At 51.6% G+C, this 20,651-nt stretch overlaps 1 protein-coding gene across 6 annotated transcripts in view; it reads right to left on the reverse strand.

The window, feature by feature from the left end:
• LOC149367237 (latrophilin Cirl-like) overlaps positions 1–20,651 on the reverse strand; it is a 412,262-nt gene that overhangs the window by 212,767 nt on the left and 178,844 nt on the right. The window lies entirely within an intron of this gene.

Here is a 20,651-nt window from a genome sequence, read left to right on the forward strand (position 1 = left end):
ACCGCAAAATGAATAATATAGGATCGGAAGGTGAGTTTCACCCTAGCATATGTGCGTGAGAACGTGTGAGAAAATATGCGCATACGGCTATGTTTTAGCCGAAAAATGTCCGTTGAGGGCAGAACAAGGCTGCAAATCGAGACAACCCACCGGCTGAGATATTTATGATTTCTCTCTGTCAAACTAGCAAAGTATAAGCGCTGATGCCACAGTTTTGATACTCCATAGTGAGAATGCTACAGATCACCCTTCAGCGTTACAATTCAACCCAAAGAGCGCCTGCTTAACGCAAGATTCCGGGTAAGACTAGCAGAACCTAGTTTCGCGGTGCAAGGGAAAACTTTCACGTGGCAAGAGTCGCACGGTTGATTTGATTTGATTCATGGGGGTTTAAGGTCCCAAAGCGACTCAGGCTATGAGGGACGCCGTAGTGAAGGGCTCCGGAAATTTCGACTACCTGGGGTTCTTTAACGTGCACTGACATCGCACAGTACACGGGCCTCTGGAATTTCGCCTTCATTGAAATTCAGCCGCCGCGGCTGGGATCCAACCCGCGTCTTTCGGGCCAGCAGTCGCACGATACGATTCGCAGCGGTCACTGATACCGAAGAAGCAAAGGTACTGTCCATTCCGCTCCAACGGAAAAATGCCACGTCTGCGAATGAAAAGAAAAAGTGAGAGACGAGAGAGAAAGGTGTGGAGAGGACGTTGTGTGCACAGTTTCGCTCTTCAAAATCAAAACTAAGAGACAGGCACGCGAAAATACACACAAAAAAGGGGCGGCTCGCGGAGTTTGCCTAAGAGGGTGAGTGCGTGCCAGTAGCGCGAGGGAGAAAGTTTTAGGGGAGGAGGGGAAGCGAGGAGAAAAAGGGCGAACCCGGAGCAAAAACAGAGCCGGATTATCAGGGAACCAATTAAGGCCCCGCCGAGTCCAACGGGGACAGCAATCTCGGATCCTCTCCATGGGACGCCGGGCAGCAGCTGAACGCACGCGTCGACAGCCAGCGACACGAACGGAGTTGGAGAAAGAGAGAAGGGAAAAGAACAAAAAATGGACGGCGAGAGAAAATTTCTCAAAACAGCGTGGCAGCACAGCGGGCTTAAACTGCTCGGGAAGGGAGCGGAGGCAAAAAGAAGAGTAATTAACCCGCGACACGAGGAATTACGCGAACAAAAAAAAAAAAGAAAGAAGGTAGGAAAGAAGGAAAAGGTCGCCCTGAGCGACCAATGACTCCACACGAAGCAGGGATCAAGAAGATAAAAGGCAAGTGCGATCACAGAGTGCACACAAACGGGGAAAAAAGTGAAGAGCGGCAACGGCTGGTCGAAGTTTCAAAGAAGGGGTTAAGGAACCCCGCGGGGCTGCCCGGACACCTCGGCACGTCAGGCTCCTAGGCCGGACTTAGGACGGTCGCCGGTGCGATCCGACACATAGCACAGGGGGTCTGTTGTGCCACCTAGTTGGGGGTCTGTTGTGCCAGGTAGCTAGGAGGTCTGTTGTGCCGGGGCGGTGACGTCAACGGGACGACGCGGGGGGACATGCAAAACATTTGCTCTACTGATACATGCCGACACCGACAAGTATTAGTTCTCTCTTCCTCTAAATCCACAAGCTGCAACCATTTGTACGTAAAGCTCTTCCTCTGTCCCCGCAACTTCACGCCTCCGTTTCCTCGGGCACGACACCAATACGAAGACGCCGACGTCGTCACTAACCCCGTCGCAATAGGCACAAGAGGCGACGATCAATTTTTGTTTGTATTTCGCAAGATATGCAATGAATAAATAAATAAATAATGAATGAATGAATGAATGAATGAATGAATGAATGAATGAATGAATGAATGAATGAATGAATGAATGAATGAATGAATGAATGAATGAATGAACTTGCACAAATAGCAGGGCTATAGTGCCGAGACGGCGCTGTCTATAGTGCCGCATGACATTTATGTTGTTGGCCACTGGAGGAATGGCACATATCCACAGTGGGGATTAGCCAGGGTGCATTGCACATTCAAACATTAGGAGCAATTAAGATTGACGGAGGCGAAATTTTGTTGTGATGGAAGAAAATTCAAATAATTAAAACAGACAAACGAATCTCCGAGACGCAATGATGTAATTATGAAGATAGTCGCACACTGGATTTAGGACATACCCCCTTGCGCCAAATGAGAGAAGAACCGAAATAGAAAGTGAAGCCCAAATCAAGCGAGGGGAACCTCCAGATGAACCCTACGTGAAGAAGCAAACCGCCGACAGGAGGGGACAAAGTGATGAACAACTATGTTGTTCTAATGCCCTCGGTCGACAGGTGCGTGCTATCATCCTCCCCTTTCTCGATCTCCATTCCTCACAGTAACAGTAAACAGGTCTGGCCGCAACTTGTAACCGCCTTATTGTAGACCGGCAAGAATTCATGAAGGCTTGAATGCACATGCATAGCGGACCACTGCAATGTCCATCACGCAGCAACCGCGCGGTATTACCGTCCAAAGTTCACTTTGGAACCTCAAGCACCCCAGGAAAAGGCGATCGATGTGCATTGTGATTCAGGAGATAATGGCGCCTTGCAGGTCAGCCCGACTCAGTCCTAGGAAGGAGATATCTGGCTAAATTGATTTGTAACCTTCCAATGCATTGGGGGTGCGACGGCACCGAGCTGCATAGTTTGAAAGGACCATTTGCGGGTTAAACAGCGGCAGTTACGAGCGCAACTGAAATGGCTGCTTATGAGACATCAGTGCAAGGTCAAGTGCAAGTGCAGTGAAGGGTGGAAATCTCAGTACTTGCCAAGCCCAACAAAGTATACACCTTTGTATGAGTGGTAGAACTCGGGGAAAGAGACTCGGATTTCGGAAGACGCACATCGCACATCTTTGAAGCAAAGGTGTTCAGTGGAAAATGAGTAGGCTTAGGAGCTGAGAGTTTCATTTTGAGCGAGTTTAAAAAAGAAAAACAAAACGACGGAGAGTACACTTGGCCTCGAGCTCCACGTCAGAGCAAACAGCGCGAGTTCATCGTGATTGAATCCCCAACTTTTTTTTTTTTTCTTTTACTTCACCAAACTTCGCTCGACCGTAGGTTCCCGCGACGCCCGCAGGCGGGGGAACAACGTCCCCAGCGGGCACTGACAGGCCATTTGTTTACGCGCGCTGTCTCCCGAGGGTTACCCGCACGACGCCCCTCTTTCTGGCGCTGTTGTTTGTTTTCGGCCGCGCTCGACGTGTTCGGTGCCCACCTTAAGCCCGCTGATTGTCTGCAGCCCAGGCGGCGCTGCGCACAGCCGCCGCAGGTTAACGACACCACCGGTGGTCACCGGGGGGCCCTGCGAGCGACGTGCAACAGCGGCTGGCACGCAAGTTTATTGCGGCCACGCAGCACCTCCAAAGGCTGCCCTCACCTGTCTCCCCTGGCCGCTTCATTCTTTGTCTCTTTTCTTTTTGTTCTTTTTAATCGCGCCAGACCACACTACAGGCAGGGTTGCACGGCTACATGAGCACGCACGGCGGGTCCCGCCGAAAGCTGTTGCAGACCAGGGTGCGCGACGTCAAGGCAGCTTCACCGAGCGCAGCCGCCGCTTGTGAATTTACAGTGCTACCTCGCTCGGGGAAAAGCGAAGTAACGAAAAATTGCGAGGACTCTTTAGCAACTAAAGTGTTGAGAGGCCAAAGCCGAGGACACTACGCAGTGATGACTTCACGTGGATGTGACGTCACACCGTTCCCGTGGCTACATCGATACCCAAGTTATACATCTTTCGGGGATCTTAAGTGTCAACTAAGCTTAATTACAGATTTTTCCTTGTAATTTGACACAACTCCGACGTTTTCCCGACCATTCTGCGACAATTTTCACTATGCAGCGACGACTTCCGATGGATGTGACGTCACGCTTCCAGTGGCTATAACAACGTCCGCGCTATTTCGACGAAATTTCGAGATTTTTGCCCATAACTAATTAACAAATTGCTCTACCGTCATCAAACCTGGCTTCTAGGTTCATTTTTTCTCCTCTATCTGCAGCAACCATTGATTTTCTTCTAACGTTTTTAGTTCCCGAGTTAAACTCGTGTGACACGTTTTGTTAACGGGCGGACGACAATATGAGCCATGAAAGGCTTTCCTTTCGCCTCAAAAGAAAAGGAGCGCCGAGAAATTTCGCTGCCACGACCGTCGAGCGGTGTCGCTGCTGTAGCAGGCGACGAGAGCGGCAAGCGTGAGGCATGTCTGCAGGCGACGAAAAGATGCCGCTGTAGGACTAACGACACTAAACAAAAAAAAAATCAAGAACAAAAAGCATGTAGGAGAGGACCAAATCCTGCGACGTGTGCAGATAAAAACAACTATTAAGTTGCGTCAGCGGATCGTGACATATATATGGCGCGCGGTGGAACCCGACGCAACAAAAACCAAAGAAGGTTGCGAATTTCAGGGAACTCTTGAACATTTAGAGAGTGAAAGTCAAAGCAGACAGCGCCCGCCGTTCCGGCATACTGGTGTCCCACCACGACAGGGACAGGGAAGCGTTGAACGTGGAAAGCAGACGATTAAACGGATAGTCTCAAGAAAGATGGCAGCCGGGTTAATGGCAAGCAGAAGGCGCCGAAAGCTCAGCAGACGGAAAGACCAAGCAGCCATACCGTCGAAAGCTGTGTCACACGGAGAAAGAAGACCCAAGGGAACAAACCGAGTTCTGTTCTAGTCCACATGGGTTCAGCTGCTTCGCATACAGCGCCTTCAGAAGTATCAAAATGGCAACCTGACGGGAATATATAAATCAACGTTGAAACTGCATGCGAGGAAAAAATGCAACCCACTCAAGCACGAAGGCCGGCGAAGGATATATACTTGAGAAAGAACAAAAGACTGATAAACTGATGTTATGGGCGGTTAATGACAAACGAAATGCCGCAGAGAAGAGCAGACGTAGCAGAAAGGGCAGCTCGCGTAACTAGCAAGCAGACGACACACAACGAGTAGAGGCCTCTTCCAACCAAACGTGATGCTACAAAAACTGTGGAGCTAAATAAATACGCAAGACCGGAATGTAAAACAATAACCTGTCCTGGTCTTTCCTTTCTTTTTTTTTTTTTTGGCGCCGGCTGTGTTCATTGTCTCGCGGGACGTGTGCCGAGCAGGCTATACGCAGGCGCTCGAGGCGCCGTGAGTCGTTCCAGGCTACGACTTTATAACGGAAACGCATGACCGAGCACAGAAACAGCGCGTTTAATGGCGTCGTTATGGCAACGAGGCACTGACCCCCTCCCTCCCAGCGGCTTCACTCTTTCCCTCGTCCTCTCTCACCCACTGCTCGCCGGGAGCTTCGAATGCTCGCCGCTGTGCACTGGAGGCAGCATCACTGAGGGCATGAGATTAGTATACGGGGGTTCGCAACAGAAACAGTGCGCGACCGATGTTTGTGCCGTTAATACACTTCTCGATCAGTTGCGTGTCATTTGCCACTTGTGAGAGGAAACGAACGACGAGAGGGGCTCCCCGATTAAGTGCAGTTAATCGACCGTGCAGCAAGCTGAACCCTGGCCACGTGACTGGTCACGAGACTGCCGAGATTGCTAGTGGAACAGGCAGACAATCCGCACCAATCAGGGCGGTAAAACAGAAGCTGTGTTCCCACACCTGGCCCCGCCATTACGTTTTGTTTCTCCCAGTAACTTAAGTGCGGTGTGTACATAGAGCCTACTACTCGATCTCTGATGCCAAGTTCAGAGCAACCCAAGCCAGCTATGCGCAACCGAACTTGTTATACCTCGTTAACCCAACAGACAAATTAGAGGCTAATTGAGCTGGCAGTTCGGCGTAGGCCATGACAGCCAGCATAGTACGGAGTACGGAGTTGACTATTGACTGTCACAGGTGATTGTTTGGTTTGGTTTGGTTTATGGTGGTTTAACGTCCCAAAGCGACTAAGGCTATGAGGGACGCCGCAGTGGAGGGCTCCGGAAATTTCGACCACCTGGGGTTCCTTAACGTGCACTGACATCGCACAGTACACGGGCCTCTAGATTCATAGGGGATTGCGTTTAGAGCATATGCAGATCAGTCAGGTCTCGGGTAGGTATCTGATTTGTGGACATTGATTAGCATTTAAGTGTCGCTAGGGTGGAGCAATTGCCGGAAGAATCCGCAAGGCTAACCCGACCAGTACTTGCAACAACCTCAAGCTTAAGTATACTTAGGATGGAATGCCGGTCGCGGAAAATTGCGTTAAAGACCCACTGAAGAGGCTTTACAATTCGACAAGCTTAAAGAGATCGAATGCGTGAAACCTGCTCGTATGTCAAGCCTTTTTGCCCTATGTCATGCGAGATGGTGACGTATTCGCCGAATAAAGACAAGACGGCTTTCATGCTTCTGCACAGCCCGTAGCGACATGTGGGAATCGCGTAATGCCGTTATCTATGGTGTCGGTACGTTTACAGCGGAGGAATGCTTGCTTTCGATGGAATAAAAGCAATGAAACCGAAAGCAAAGCCCGAGGATCGTTGCTTGGGGTCAGCCGACAAAAATGTCACCGTCCATGACGTCATCAGCAAGCTTCTCTGCACATCATCAACGCTGTGAGGTGAAGCATGAACTTTAATTGGCGATTACGTCGGCATTTCGAGTACTAGCGCTAAAAAAAGAAAACGTGGCATGGTTCACCCACAGGCTTCCAAACCTTGAATCTCCTGGAATGCTCTTTAGAAACCGGTTCGGCTTTCCTTTAAAACTGGAGTCACTCAATCGTAAGACTGGTGGTACGCAGAAAAAATATTCCACGTAACTGATTACCACAGGGAACGTAGTTACGATAGCATCGATTCAGACATATTAAAGCTATACGGTTCAAGAGAGCCCGCTTGGTCGCAGCGAGGCATATAATTCTGGCCTACACGGACGCTACGCCTTCCCTGCTCTGTTGATGTACTGTTTTGTTAAAGGGACTCTGAACACAGTTCCACCCAATTTTTCTCGTTAATAAAAATCGACTACGTGCATTCCTTCTAGCTACGCTGATGCTTGCCCGGCAGGAAAAGACGCTCATTTAGGGCTGACAACACTGTTGTTAAAAATAGAACCCCCCCCCCCCCCCCGTCACTCAGTTAACGCAACGTAAAGACTCCGTGTTCATGTACGGATTGGAAGTAAGTACATGACCGTGTAGCCTGTCCTCAGGGATCCATGACGGAAACTTTTTTGGTGCCGTCGCAGTTTGCCTGCCTGCGAACACTGCCTTCGAAGACCGCCGGCGGCGGCAACAGCTGCATTTCTTTTGTTTTTAATGCGAAACCGTTATTTGTCCCTTAAAAACAGAAAAGCCGCTGTCCGGTGTCTATGGCACGAAATTCGGAGGACTTCAGAACGCCGGTGCACGATGTCCCAACACACGTAAGCGAACATGTATTTTCACGAATGACAAGACGTAACGCGCTATCATCTGTGAAAGTCGTCACCGGTAGTCCCAATCATCACTCATAGTCATTCTGCAACGTATCATGACTCGGCACTTCATTGCTTTCGCGTTCTCACACGTAAGCGGTGTTAGTGTCTCTGCCGAACCATTCTTTTGCGTTTTCTATAACTAACAGAATCCCAGTTTTGAGTGCGTCTTTTAGTCGTTACAACGCAGTAATCTATCGATGCAAGCCAGCTTCATTATACCCTCGATATGCCCTTTTCGGGCAGCGCAAATTTAGCTCAGAGGCACGCCTCCAGCCCTCGCTCCGTTACTGCCCAAGCCTCCCCCTACAAAAAAAAAAAGTTTTAGACAGTCTATAGAGTGTCTACAGACTTCTGTCTATAAAGTCTATAGACTGTCTATAGACAAATCCAAGAGAACAGTCTATAGACAATACAAATGCCATAGACAGTCTATAGACAATATATAGATATATGGCCATACACTTTTAGTAGACTTTTTACTATAGACAGTCTGTCAGTCTGTATAGGCAGACTGTCTATAGACCATTTTTATAAGGGATCCACCGGGGCAGCGTACCCCTCTATTCGCGCCCTCAAAGGCCTCGTAGAAGACTGCTGGCTGTTAAGTGTCGCTCGCATGGCTGAGAACAATGCAGCCAACGGAGGAATAAGAGGCGTCACAAGTTCCCGCGGTGCTGCCTACCGGGGACTCGGCCCGAGGACGATTCTCAGCTCTCTCGTACACACTCCCGAACCTGAGAGGCCTGTTTCTCGAGACTAACCGCGAGCGTTATTATTGCGCGACTCGACAACGCCACCACCAAACAACCACAGGTCCCGAAAAGCGGGACGACAGTTTCTCCGCAATTTTCGCGCGCTTCCAGAGCGCGCAGGGCACCCCGAACTCGGGAGCGCGCGGCTGTCCCAGATTCCCGCTTCCCGGAGCCGCGGTCAACTATACGGGGCGCACCGCGCGGTCGCTACACAATCTCGGGAGTTATCATCAGCGCGAATAAAAATCTCGCGGGGGGGCACCCAGGCGGCTTCCTCCTTAATTATGATTGTTCTCCGCGGCCACCATTATCGCAAGGTTGCCGCGGCGCTACGGCACACAATGGCGGCGGCTGCGTTTTTCTCCGCGATACTTTGTCGGCGTCCTCCGCTGTGTACAGACGCGCGTAATGTAGGGGCGCTCGCGTCGCTTTCTGCGGCCAAAGCGTGTGATTTTCGCCGGCCGTTTATTTCCTCGCTGCCCCCCTACCGCCCCGCGCGGCTGGGCGGCACGGTTATTACTTAGCGTGCCGTAATGGCACGGTTTGATGCACAACTGGTTGTAATGCCCACCGCCGGAGAAGGGGTCGCGAGTCGTAACGGTCGATGCGGTCACGACGCAATCAGCCGGCGACCAAATTGCGCGCGGGGAAACACAAAACAGAGCTCTCTCGGACGCAGATTATACGACGCGCTGCGCGCCGCGCCATCTTTCCTCGACCCGAAGCATTAACCTCGGACGCGCTGCCGAGGATTTCCTTTTTGCCCGCTTTTGGAGCTCGAGCGCTGATCGGGATGTAGGCTGATTTATGCCAGCTCCCGTATCCATCATTTGGAGCGGCCGTTGCACTGAGTCGACGCCCGCTTCGAAAGGTATAGAGAGCCGCAGCTACCAAGTAGACGTAAATCGGTGGCTGGGAATATTCAATGACGGTGCTGTAACGACATCAAGTAGCGAGGAATAGCCTCGATCCGGCGCCAACCCCAACCTAACGCATGTAATCGCGAACCTAGCGTTTAGAGACATCACGTACAGGCGATTCCCAGGGGTGGAATGGCATCGTGCCCGATAATTCTTGGCTGTAAAGCTTTCGATTAGCAGAGAGAAACTACCTGCACGAAACAAATACACTAACCGCATGTTAGCTGCAACTTATAGCGTTGTCACACGGACAATCTCAGTGCCCAGTGAATAAATGACAATCGAAATTTTCGAGGGCCATCCAGATGCGCCGCTGCAACAAGGCGAACTTTCGATGATCATTGAGTAGTGAGCATGCAATCCGAGAGATGGAGCAAGGGGTAGCAAAAGTATTAAAAAAAAAAAGGCAGAATAAAACGAGCTTAGTGCTGGAGTGAGTGCTATTTTTAATTGACACGTAATTCGGAAAAAGCTATTCGAATGCTTCGCAGTTCGGCACAATCTAGAGAGAGCGTAAGCGGAATTACGATGGGCAACGATGAACAATGCGCAGTTCGTTTCAGAAGCATTCACTACTGGCCGGTGAAGTTGCCACAGTTCAATGGCCGTCTTTGTCGTGTCCACCGCCACTACCGTTGCAGCGTTTGTAGAGAACTTCTTGGTCTCAGTTGTCGCAAACCGCGCTGACAGGGAGATGCCGCAAAGGAACGGCGACGGTTTGTTTACTTCTGACCATACATCTGACCACCGGACATTCTGCGGAGCTGTCACTCTGGCTACCGAATAAGAAACAGTTTATGAACTGGCTAATGCGTCTAAAATTGTTTCATTACGTCAAACAGATGTTTATTGTTTATTATGTGTTTTTTATGTGCAATGTTCTCAACCTGTGGTGATTGCCAGGTTGTTCTCAATTGGGGCCTTGAGATTCTAATGGCCATTCGCGAAAACCTCCATTGAGTCGATGCCGATCGAGTTCAATGTTCATCGAAAACCACCGTACGGCACTGGCCAATCCCCATTGAAATTGGCCGTGTGACCGGAGCATTACATCCGCCTCACTTTTATTGAAGATCCTGGGGCGGACGCCTTCCGATATGCACATTAGCCTTCCTTCTTGCACATTCCTGACTCACTAGCTTTATAGTCACTACATTGAACCTCAACAGACAGAATTTACTGCCTACCAATCACAACTTCCCTCAACGGTGGTAGCAGTGAAATTTCAGCGCAAACCACTTAGTGCGCGGAGGTCGACAGATCACATACGTGAGAGTGACGTCACACACGCCACCAGACCGTCATTGGCTAATGCACGAGTCAAGGAGAGAACAAGACTAAACCCGTCAGCCTGGACAGCAATGTTTATTCCCAACGAAGGACGAAGAGAAAAAGCTCAGTAGTTATGGCACTCGGCTGCTGACCCGAAAGTCGCGGGTTCGATCCCGGCCGCGGCGGCTGAATTTCTTTGGAGGCGAAATCCTAGAGGCTGTGCGGTGTCAGTGCACGTTAAAGAACCCCAGGTGGTCGAAATTTTCGGAGCCCTTCACTGCGGTGGTCCCTCGTAGCCTTAGTTGCTTTGAGACGTTAAACCCCAAAAACCAAACAAAAAATACCGCTGACACCTACAACGAACTCAAGTATGGCACTGAGTCCAAGCATGAACTGTGTGAACACTATCAAAGCGCAACTTAGGTGGGCAAATACTGCTGCACGAAACGTGCGCTATGAAGCGGTTCTCCTACTTTAGTAACCACAGGTGACCAATCACAAACCGAACTCAGGTTTCATAACAGGGCTCGCAAGCGCCTGTCACGATTTTCGTTCGGATGGCAGGCTACCTCATGGTCACAACTGGTCACACATTACGATTTCTTGCCGCGGTAACTATTATAGGCGCGATCTGTTCAGTGCACCGCTGGCTCCTCCAGTGGTTCCCCTAGCGCCTTTCCACATACCCGCACCACGAAACCAGCATGCGCTCCCAAATCCAAGACTACACCCTGAACAACGCCGTTCTCCCATGCCTGGCGAACTTGGCGATTCTCACGCTTTCCGCGACGCTTCACGTACGCTCTCGTTCCGCGCAAGCACGGAAGGTGGGCGAGAGAGAGATAAAAAGAGAGAGAGACTGGCTCTCCCCGCAGGGAGGCGAGGGTGGCTAAGTGCTCGTATTTTTCTTTTCCTTCTTCCCTAAAAAAAGACGCCCAGGCGAAGGCGGTGAGGGTGCGTTTCCGTCATCATTACGCCCCGCTAGAGCGAATCGGTTAACGACGTCCTAATGACGACGCCTCCCCCCTCTCCACCAGGCCTCATCCGGCAGGCGGCGCCGCCTAGCGGTCACCGCAGCAGCAGGCGGCGGAGTAACGGTCGACAGCCGTCAACAATGCGGGTTCGCGAGCGGCTGCCGCGCACGGGTTTCGGGGCCGCCTCGGTGTACATAGTATGCGGGCACGGCCTAATTAAGAGCCGGCGGCCCCTCTTTTGGAAACCCCTTCAGCGACCGAGACGGACTGACGAGTGAAGGGGAGCCGGTTGCCTGAAAGCGTTACGCCCTTTGACGTCCTCTACGGCCTGTTGAGAGAAAGATGGAGGCCGGCGACAAACGGGCGGGGATAATACGCCGGTTCTGTTCCACGGTGATTCCTTTGTCAGCGGCTCGCGCCGTGGCAAGCTCCCGCTATTTCTGAGACGCGCCGGTAGCTAAGCCGTTCTATGAGGAGCACGAAGAGAACCGCTATATATATATATTACGCAGGCCCTGAAAACTATACAGATGACGGCAGAATGTTGTCTGAAGCTTAATTGATACGGTGCGAATTAATCTTAAGCACGTCGGCTTAATTAATGCGCCCGTATGAAACGGTTCTAGTCCAGTTTATCTTCTCAAGAACATCTAAGACTGCGTAGCTGACCTGTTGTTTTCTCGTATCGTGGCATTCACTACAGAGCAAGCGACCGTCGCATAAATAATAATTAATTCGAGCAGGGCAATACCTTTTGTACATAGTGTATATTGCCGCCCTGCCCCTATCTTTTCTTACTATCGCTTCCCCCTTTCTTTCTCTCTCCCTGTCCTTTTATTCCCGCTACCCGCACTCCGCAGCGCCTCCATGGGAGTCACTCAAGTGTACGTATGCAACCGCACTCACACGATCAGAAGAGGCCAAGGCTTACTAACATCCAAAGCGGGGAGGATGCGAAGAGCTCTTCACCGATCGAGTTGACATCAGAATAATCCTACGGCATAACAACCAGTAATGAACGAAGCAATGAGTAGGACAACTTAAACTCTGGCCTCGAGTGCACATTATGCTTGACTTATGACGCTCTCTACGTTGCACTCAAATCGGTCTGCGCACCTGATTTCTTTTTGTTTTCAGTCGCATTGTGACTTACAATGAGGTGCCTAGTAACACGGTCACAAGTGGAGCCGCAGACCTGCCTTCCAACTGAAGGTCGGCTGCACAACCTTTCCTCCAAAGCTGACCAGTAGCTCAAAGATAAAATGCGCAAATATAAGAGGAATCAGGAGTGAAAGTTCCGGAGAATAAAACAAAAATAGAAAGGAGGGTCAAGGAAAGATTAAAAAAAGTGCCCTGGAACTTTCAACATGCGTGCCCCGGGGCGGAAACAAACTTGCAGGCGCCGAAGAGTCGTCGCCTCGGTGTCACACCTCGACGCACGCGCTGGCCCCGAGACAGACAGGGTGAGAGAGAGAGAGATAGCAAGACCCTACCTACATATACCTATATAGGTACGTGTACCTTCTCCGCGTCGCCTCCTCCCCGGCATCCACACCCACACACGCGCCAAGTTGGGAACACCCGAAGCAAGCGGTCGCTGAAAAGCAAGGCCCGCGGGGGGAAGGCCGTGATTCAATAAGGACGCCCGCGGCGGCGTCGGAGAAGAAAACGAAAAAAATCTTCCAGCGGTGCTCCTCGATTCGAGAGATCAGCGGAGCTGCTCCTTTCCGCACAGCCGAGGAGAGAGAGAGGGGACCTAACAAACTTCCCAAAGTTCCCAGAACTCGAAAGGAGTTCAACCGGCAAGCAGGGAAGCGCAGAGAATAGGGAGGCGGAGCACTCCATATATGCACGATACGAAGAAGTTACGACCGGGCGCACACCTCTGCACGTGCGCGGCGCCTCTGCTATTCAAAGCTGCTGCTCGCGCTCTCCCTCGAGGGCGGCTTTGTTTCATTCCCAACGGCGGCAGCAAAAAAAAAAACAAAAAAAAGCGCGGGCTCGATCGCGCTGCAGCTGGCAAAGCTTTTTGCTCTTTTTTCCGATCTTCGTTTTTGTCGCTTTCCCGTCTCCACGTTTTTACCCCTTTCGCTGACTGGTATACAGCGGAGGAGCGATGCTGCAGTTGGCTTTCTTTCTTTCTTTCTTTCTTTCTTTCTTTCTTTCTTTCTTTCTTCCTTTCTTTCCGTCTTTCTTTCTTCCTTTCCTTCTTTCTTTCTTTTCTTCCTTTCTTTCTTTCTCCTTCTTTGCTTCCTTCCTTCCTTTCTTTGTTTCTTCCCTTCCTTTGTTTCTTTCTTCCTTCCGCTCTTTGTTTCTTTCTTTCTTGCTTGCTTGCTTCCTTCCTTCCTTCCTTCCTTCCTTTCTTTCTTTCTTTCTCGTTCTTTCCTTCCTTTCTATCTTTCTTACTTCCATCCTTCCTTCTTTACTTCCTTTCTCTTTCTTTCCTTCCTTCCTTCTCTCTGTTTCTCCCTTCTTTCTTCCTACCTTTATTTTCTTTTAATTATTTCTTTTTTGTTCTGTCGCCTGTCTTTTTTTCCCGTTCGCTGCCGAAGGTGTACGTCAGTGAGAAGGACGACCTTCTACTTCCGGCCGTCGTTCCCCACTTCCAGTTGCGAGCTTCAATCTCTGCCCGTTTCCTTTTTTCGCAGCCCGACACACAGGGTCGGGAAGAAACGCGTTGTTCTAGTCGACATCCCGCTCCCGTGTGCAGACTCGTTTCTTTGTCTCGCGCGCCCTCTTCTCTTTCCTTCTTTTCTCGTGAGGGCTCTCTTCAAGTAACATCCGCTCCTCTGCCTCGCTTCTATTCGTCTCCACTTCGTTTATTTTTCTCTCAGCCGCGCGCACTCTTCGCAACAGATATCGCCCAAGAAGATTTCGATATTGGATTTTGTCCAACTCGAGAGAGGGCGAGGGTTCCTTAGTAAAGGTATCCGTGCGGATCGTCTTCGAGCCCGGGAGAGGGAAAACAAGCGAAGAGAAAATGCAGCCAGACAGGCTTTTTTTCCCGGGGAACCCGCATAGTTTCGGGAACTGTAAATTGAAGCGGGTTGGCCCGGCCCTACACTTCCTTTTCTTACTCCCTCCTTTCTGTCACCAACTATATTCTTTCCTGCACGTATGCACACGATCGGTGCATAAAAAAAAAAGACAAGACGATCTTCTTTCTTGCCGTCTTGTCGAAGGAGCATAGGAAGCTGCAATCCCTGCCTTATATGCATACACTAAAACGAATGTAGCCTGTAGAGCACGCGTGTCTGTGTTTCGACGTTGAAACAAAACGACTTTTCCTTCTTGTTTGTTATGTGCCTTGTCAAACGCCTTTCCTCCTCAGCTTCGTGGCTGCTGCCTCGGATGAAGGTGAGGTTGCCTCAGCGCTTCTCAATGTTTACCAATGTCTTTATCGGCTCCAGTTCGATATGCGCTGGTCCCCACTATTTCGCGTTTCGTTATATCGCATTGTTCATTTTCCTTCATCTCAGAGGTTTACTGATTGGGCGTTTGAGCTGTCCGACTAGAAGTGCGACAATTACAGCGCCATTTCCATAACGAAAAAAAAAAAAATATCAAACATTGTTTCCGCACTCTCGCCAGGCTTGCACCTCAGCGGAGTTTCTCCTTCTCTCTCTCTCTTCCACGTTTCTCAAAACGACCGTTAATCCAGGCTTTTTCGTTCATCATCATCATCAGCCTGACTACGCCCACTGCAGGGCAAAGGCCTCTCCCATGTCTCTCCAATCAACCCTGTTCCTTGCCAATTGCGGCCACCGTATCCCCGCAAACTTCCTAATCTCATCCGCCCACCTAACTTTCTGCCGTCCCCTGCTACGTTTGCCTTCTCCTGGAGTCCACTCCGTTACCCTTGAGGACCAGCAGTTATCTTGCCTTCGCATTACATGCCCTGCCCAAGCCCGCACGTCTCCTGTTTGAGTGGCTTGCACGAGCGACTACGTGTCACGTGCTCATCTCTACGAGTTGGCCTTTGTCAGAACGTAAACGACTCTCGATCAGAACTGTCACTGCACCTGTGGAATCCAAAACGCGGCAAAAAATATACTTACTGCCTGTTGCTCATTATCTTTTACATTCAGCGGTATGCTTCGTCAAAGGATACACGTTCCGAACCTAATCTCTCAATGTCTGCTTGTTTCTTTCGTTCTTTTTTTTTTTTTTTTTGCGCGGAGGAATGCCAGTTCGAGCAACGATCACGTCTGCGTATGGAACGCAGGCGTCAGCAAATGCCCTTCCCTGAGCGACATGCTCATACAGCGCCTGTCTCGGCTGCTCTAAAGCCGCCCTAACGCTGTTTTCATAAACCCAAACCTGCCCTGAGTGACACTCGAGCGGATTCGGAACTCTGTTAGGCCACATCTGCACGCGCGTGATGCTAGTTTTTCAACTCCTCCTCGCTTATTTATTTTTTTCTCTGCGTCGAAACGCCACTGCACATAAGCGTGATGTACGTTCTATCCTTGCTTTGACGTCGCACCGTTGCTCACATCTGCCGGCCTCCCCATTATTATCGGTGGTTATGTTCACAACTTCTATACACAGCCGCGTCCCACACTATTTCAAACATGGTTGCTGTTTCTTTTACCTTCGCAAATTCGTTCTCGCAAAGACATCGCTAACAAAATGACATGCGGAGCGCTAAATCCAGTCGAAACCATCGCTTCGACTGACACGTACTTCACCAGCGAGTGGCATGCAGACAGCAGTACGACTATTGGGAGAAGCGGAGACGCATTAACCGTCGCGGAAGCCGGCTTGCCGGAAGCAGTCTATTTAAATTCCGCTCCCATTCTCTCTCTTTTTTCCATCGGGGGGCCGTTCCCGAAATTACGGCGAGAGCCAGTGACAGGTGCAGCGGCGGCGGCGGCAAATAGCGCGTCCGAGATAATGACGGCACCCAGAGCAGCACGGGGCGGCGGCGCTGTGATTGACGTCCGTGCCGCTCTTGACCGGCGCGCCGCACGGGAGCTCTGGAGCGACGTGTCAGAACCCGTTTGCTACACGCCCCGCCTCGTGTCTACCCTGTTTCGGCCGTGGCGCGCGCTTTTGCGAACCGACGTCTCGCGGGTTGCGGTAAGAGAATTGCGCGTCAGACCCCCGTGCATTAAGATGATTGCGGACGCCGCCGCTGCCCGCAAACCGGCTGCCGACCGCCGCCACCGTAGGCGAAGCGCGCGCACAACCAGTATATGGTCCCGCCGCGGTGGCTCAGTGGTTATGGTGTTCGGCTGCTGACCCGAAAGACGCGGGTTCGATCCCGGCCGCGGCGGCCGAATTTCGATGGAGGCGAAATTCTAGAGGCGCGTGTGCTGTGCGATGTCAGTGCACGTTAAAGAACCCAAGGTGGTCGAAGTTATTCCGGAGCCCTCCACTACGGCGTCCCTCACAGCCTCAGTCAATCCGGGACTTTAAACCCTCCAAAACCCAACCAAACCTAACTCCTCTCCTTACGGCTTTCTAATTAATCAATCAAATCAATCAACTGAGCAAGGGAAGCCTTACACACGCCATATGCATTTCACTGTCGTAGCAACGATACCGTGGTAGCGGACAACCGACACTATCGGACGTCACCGTGCTGATATAGCCGGCAGTTCACACCTTTCCCGGTTCGTTCTTATTCTTAAGCATGCCCCTGGCGTGTCTGGATGCTTCCGCGTCGCAACAGTAATCACGCGTGTCCCACGGGCGTTCCCGCGCTCAACAACCCGGGTGTTCGCGAGCTGCGATCGCTGCGCCCCCTATAACAGAGGGGGCACTCTCCAGCATTCCAGCAGCCGACTCGCGCATCTAAAACAAAAGGCAGGGCACGAACAGGCAAGCCCCCGGATGCGTGGACCCAACAGCGCCGCCCGTCTCGTCTACTTTTCACGGCGACAGTCGTCACGCGAGACGGTTTTCGAACGGCGAGGAAGTTGAGAGGGCAAAATAAAAGCGCACAAATAATAATAACAAAAAAAGTCCCGCCAAGAGTTCACATGAAGGCGCAGCTGCGCGTCGTCCGATTGGCCATGACGGCCGCGCGACGTCCCCGACAGCGAAACCTGATCGCGATGATCGACGTCGGCTTCGGCGGCGGGAAGCGGATCCCACGCTGTGGCCGATGCACGTCTCCCTCCCTCCTCCTCCTCCCCCTCTTCACTTCGGGGCTTCTGGTCTTGGCTTTCGTCGCTGCGCGGGTTTCGATGCGTCGCTGCGCCGCTTATCAAGCGCTTGTCTCGACTACAGCAACCAGCGACAACTGAACCATACCCTCGGTGCCCTGAACCGTTTTATATGTTGCCTGCCTCGTACTGCGTTGTCGTTGTGACTGATACTTATCAGCATAGCAATTAAAGCCCCATTCAATGCGGGCGTTCATCCCACTGCTGTGAAGGTGGGCTTCAGCTCTTCCTGCCATCCCAGCTAGTAAATTCACTTTTCAGTGACGCGAGGGAAAATTTTCAGAACAACCAACGAAGTTTTATATGCCATGACTACAGCGCAACGAACGGGACAAGGAGAAGGAAACAGGCAGAGACACAACACAGCGTTGACTTACAACTGAAATCTTTATTATCTGCCAGCCGGAATAAGTACCTAGCAGGCGGTGAAAAATGAAAAGTAATAGACACAAGTCATGCAGCGGAAACAAAAAATTCAAAAAATAAAAACAGAATAAAGCACACGCGTGTCAACATTCACATTCGCTTTTCGCTTTATTTCATCGGGCACAGTGGGTAGGTACAAGTGTTGCGCGGTGAAGGCCTCTTGACGCAAGCGACACAATCGCGGCCACAAACGCTGAACACACACGTGTTGAGCACAGCAGCAGTGCACGCTGAGTGGAGGCGAGAACACAGTTCCACTCTTTCGGTCAGCACACTCGGCTCAGATTCCACCGGAAACGGGGATAAAACTATACTATATAGGCGAATAATGACGAGCGCAACGCTTCGCCCTAGCCGAAGGCACCTCTCACAGAGGAATTCCACGTTGCCCCCCACCGAGAGCTGTCCCTGGAAAATATACGCATCGCGCAATAGAAACGTTTAGTTTTCCGAACCAGACGTCGACGTGCGCTGCTGCGCGCTGAACGTAAGGGTGGCCAGAGCAGGAAACGCACAAAGATTATTCGTGCGCTTCAACGCTACAGCGCGGCCACGCACAGAGCGACCGTGAACGGAACTGCGGGCCCGGTGCTCCAATCACGGCCCCTTTCAGCGCGGGCGACGGGCGCGTCCAAGCGTCCGCGCCAACGCTCGCCCCACTGCGATGCACTGATTGTTTTTGCGCACAGCGCCCGCGCGCACGGCTCAGTTTTCCCACGGCAACGCAGGCGCGAAAAAAACCCCAGAAAAGCCGCGCACTCGATGCCAAGATCTGTGGCGTTCACGACCAGAAACGGGAGAGGAGTAACCAAAAAAATAAAAAGACAAGAAACGCGAAAACGCAAGGTGGAAAAAAGAAGCGTCACGGCTTGGACCGCGGCTCCCCTCAGCGGTCGGTCCTCGGCCACCGTGTGTCCCACCGAAGCGGGAAGCGAAGGGAACCGAGATCTCGGGTTACGCGATCAAACGGCCCGGCTGCGTGGTCCACGGACTGACAGCCCGTCAAACAGCCCGCCAGAGTACCGCATCCCCTTCCCTTCCCCTCCTCTCCCGCCTGTCGCTCTTCCCGGTCAGCCCCGATATCCTCGCGCTCTGCACCCAGAACGCGGTAACTCGGGACGACGGCTCCCGACTCCAGGGAATAGGGTTACAATTGCGTTCGGCGTGGAACACCAGAACCAACGCCACACGGCGGGATGTGCTTTCACGGTCCTTTTCCGCTACCTTTCCTTTCCTCCCTCTCCCCCCCCCCCCACCCCCCCCCCCCTCCGCGTTCGCTCCACCTCTTCTGACGTGTTAGGGCCGTTTCACATGCATGCGATTCTCGCCTGCGACGCTGCGAATTCTGTCGGTCTGCGACTGGGGAAGGCTGTCGGTCTAGCCGCAGACGGCCTGCGACCAAGTTCCGTCCGGTTGGAATCCAGTCGCAGCGTCGGTGTGTTCGCTCTGCGACTGACCAATGGGCAGCGCCGGGACGGCACGTGATGTGACGTCACGCGGGAGCAGCTGCCGCGGCCACGACCGGTCGCCAGGCGCGCGAGCGAGAGCGCACGTGCGTCGAGACCAGTCGAGACCTGCCGCGGCAACAACTCGCATGTGACGTGACGTCACGCGCCGTCTCGGCGTGGGGTCACGTGGGAGCTGTTCCCGCGGCGTAAGCAAAACTGTTTATTCTAATCAAAACATACGAAATATTGCCTTGCATCTAAAAACACGCTGGTCATAACATCGTCAACACATTCCGTGCAGCGTTTCTGTCGCGTTTAATCGTGGGTTGCCTATGCGAACATCGAGCAACCTTGCGTGTCCCTCCGACCGAATTCGCTGGGTACGCGCTGCATGTGAAAGCACTGTGCGAAAATCGCACTGCGGCGTCACCGACTAGGCCGACTATTTTCGTTCTAGTCGCAGCATGTGAAACGGCCCTCAGCTGTCTGACCTTCGCGGCGAAGCGGACCGCCGGAGAAAAGAATCGGCAGTGCAGCACAAACTGCATCATTGAGAGTTAGGCTCACACAGCTCCGCAGCGCAACAGAATTCGTGGTATTCGCGCCTTTAAAAAAAGATAAAAAGCTTTATGACACATTGAGGACAATGTTGTCGAATTTTATTCTATGACAAAACTGGCTTTTTCATTGTTTATAGCTATTTAACGTTAATGGCTAATTGCTTGCCGAGAAATTATGAAACATTTTTCACTTCTGCCACACGATTGAAACTTTTTGGCACAAGACTCCGCACAAGGGCGGTAAAGCCTAGCGTCCGGAATCCGTGAAAAAAGGAAAAGAAAACATTGACGTCACCACAGTTTGCTTTCGAATACGGCTGAAGGAGTCGATGCCTGCATTTCATTTTTTTTTTGTCTTTTGATTTGATTTCATTTACTTCTAGAAACGCGGCTACACAAGGTTGTGGGGAAAAATTGGGAAAAAAGGTGATCAAAGGCAGTCTGACTGACCCCAAGTTCCGATAATGGCGAATTTTTACGGCGCAGGGCGTCCCTGGTCAAAGAGCACCATGGCGAAAGGTGTCTTCATCTACACAAGATCGAGTCAGAGACCCGTTTCCCAAGCACTTCAACACAAACACCCCAACCACCAGGCCAGGGGACAGGTTGCAGCCATTTGATCACCAGCGGGTACCCAACAGTCGTAAGGTCCGAACCCCGCAACTTCCGGATGCGAGG

Source organism: Amblyomma mixtum, chromosome 1, assembly GCF_055824585.1.
Source record: "Amblyomma mixtum isolate Tamu chromosome 1, ASM5582458v1, whole genome shotgun sequence".
Taxonomy (NCBI): Eukaryota; Metazoa; Arthropoda; class Arachnida; order Ixodida; family Ixodidae; genus Amblyomma; species Amblyomma mixtum.